A 2,157-nucleotide genomic window follows, 5' to 3' on the forward strand; every position below is an offset into this window, starting at 1 on the left:
AATGCAAGAGTCAATTTAACACGGCTCTTCCACACAGAGCTGGAACATGTTCAACCCAGAGTGTGACCTCCCTGCAGCCCTGGCCCAGGCCCTCTCACAAGGAGGAGGCCAGGAGCACATGAAATTTAACAAGCTGTGAAGCCAGCCGGGCACAGAACCCCCGGCGTGGAAGGCTCCCCTGTGAAAATGCAGGAGGAAAGGCACAAAGGTTAGTCCCACTGGCAGGGAGAAGATAAGGTTGGGGGTGGAGAAGGAGAAAGGTGGAGTCAGCCAAAGGCAACAACAGGCCTTTCACAAATGCCTCAGAGCAACAGTGGGGAGGAGGAAGAAATAAGCTCATTAATAAACGAGAAGGGAAGGAAATGACTGCTTCAAGAATGTCTGGGGCACTGAACGATTTTAAAAATAAAACTAGAGAGGCCCTGCGTAAATGGCAGGGGATCCACATCCACCTGACAGCCCTTGGAGCTAACGCTAAGGGAGGACAGTTTGCACCAAGGGGCATGGGGCCTGAGATAAAGGAAGCGGTCACCTGGAGGGATGGGCCATCTCTCAAGCCAGTTCTTTCCCTCCTTTCTTTTTTCTTTTCTCTTCCTTTCTTTTCTTTTCTTTTTTCTTTTTTCTTTTCTTTTCTCTTTCTGCAGTCTCCCTCTGTCTCCCAGGCTGGAGTGCAGTGGTGCGATCATAGTGCACTGCAGCCTCGAACTCCTGGGCTTCAGCAATCCTCCCACCTCAGTCGCCCCAGTAGCTGATACCACAGGCATGTGCACCAGAGTCAGCAATTTTTTATTTTTTATTTTTTGTAGAAACTGGGCCTCTTTGTTGCCCAGGCTGGTCGCAAACACCTGGGCTCAAGCGATCCTCTCACCTCAGCCTCCCAAAGCACTGGAATTACAGGAGTGAGCCACTGTGCCTGGCCAAGCTTGTTACTTTCTTAGGGAGAGGACATCATAGTGGCAAGAGCACATGTCTTGCATTGGCCTCCACCAGATTTGAACTGGTCCCACCTCTGTGCCCTCAGGCAATCTCCCTAGCCTCTCTACGTGGAAGTGTCCCCATCTGTGACATGCAGCAAACAACAGCGCCTTCCTGTGCTCGCTCTTTTTGGGATTACACCAGACTGCAGGCGTGCTCAATAAACGGCAGCTATTTGCATTTACAGGCTCACGATCTCTTCTCTATAAACTCCCAGATCCAAAACAATTGAAAACCGAAAGGGCTTTGGTAACCCATTTGACAACAAAGACTGGTCGGATCTAGACTCATTTGACAGTTAAAGCTGAACTGAATTGCTACTAGACTATTTATATTGTATACTTACAGTTAAATATTTAGCTGCAGAAATATACATATGTTTGATTAGGGGATGCTACTCCAGACCCCATTAGGGGATGGTACATAATATGCAATGTTTGCACATTTCTTCTCTGAAATCTGGACAATTCTAAATCATGTTGGTTTAAAGAGTTTCAGAAAAAAGGAAATAGACCTATACTATGGTGAATCTCAGGCCCACATCCCTCATCAGGGGCAGCATGGGTCTCGCTGCTCTAAGGTCAGGGAATCCTGACCTTAGACTAGAGCATCAGCCTCAGAATAAGGCTCCCCCTATTCTGTAAGCCTTGGCTCCATCAGCCCTGCTCAGAAAAACGGCAAGGAGGAGTCCAATGTATTAGCTGTTAATGCTGGTATGCAATAATCTTGATCTCCAAGTTGCAAAAACCCAGGTGGAAGAGATAGAAATGTAAAGCAATCGGAATGACTACCATACCAAGTACAGAAAATATACGAGTTTCACGAGAAGTTTCAGGAGTCAGACTGACACTAAAGTTGATGGAATTTTAAGAAAAAGGATGCTATTTTTATTTAGCATTAAGTTATTTTTTTTCTATTGTAGCTTAATTTTGGTCCTATCTGAAGATAAAGCTGGACTTGAAGCCAGGATTTAGGGCATAATGGTATGGTAGTAGCAAGCCCCTGTGTCAGCAGCTTTCACAGAACAAGGAGAAAGTAAGATCAAGGTGCAACTGGAAATCTGGGTGTACAGGTACCAGAAAAGAAGATGCTCTAACTGAGGAGTCAGGATTTAGGGGGTGAGGTGGGTGGGGAGGGCAAGTGGGGAGGTGAGAATGTTTAGCCATGAAATTTGGAAGAGGT

The 2,157-nt window shown here is 46.5% G+C and overlaps 1 long non-coding RNA gene across 1 annotated transcript; it reads left to right on the forward strand.

The window, feature by feature from the left end:
• LOC105529447 lies at positions 1 to 1,155 on the forward strand. The gene is made up of 2 exons (XR_001004513.1): positions 1 to 208; positions 1,022 to 1,155. It is a non-coding gene; the product is annotated as an uncharacterized LOC105529447 (long non-coding RNA).
• Positions 1,156 to 2,157: the final 1,002 nt, after the last annotated feature.

This window comes from Mandrillus leucophaeus, unplaced genomic scaffold, assembly GCF_000951045.1.
Source record: "Mandrillus leucophaeus isolate KB7577 unplaced genomic scaffold, Mleu.le_1.0 Scaffold766, whole genome shotgun sequence".
NCBI classification, from domain to species: Eukaryota; Metazoa; Chordata; class Mammalia; order Primates; family Cercopithecidae; genus Mandrillus; species Mandrillus leucophaeus.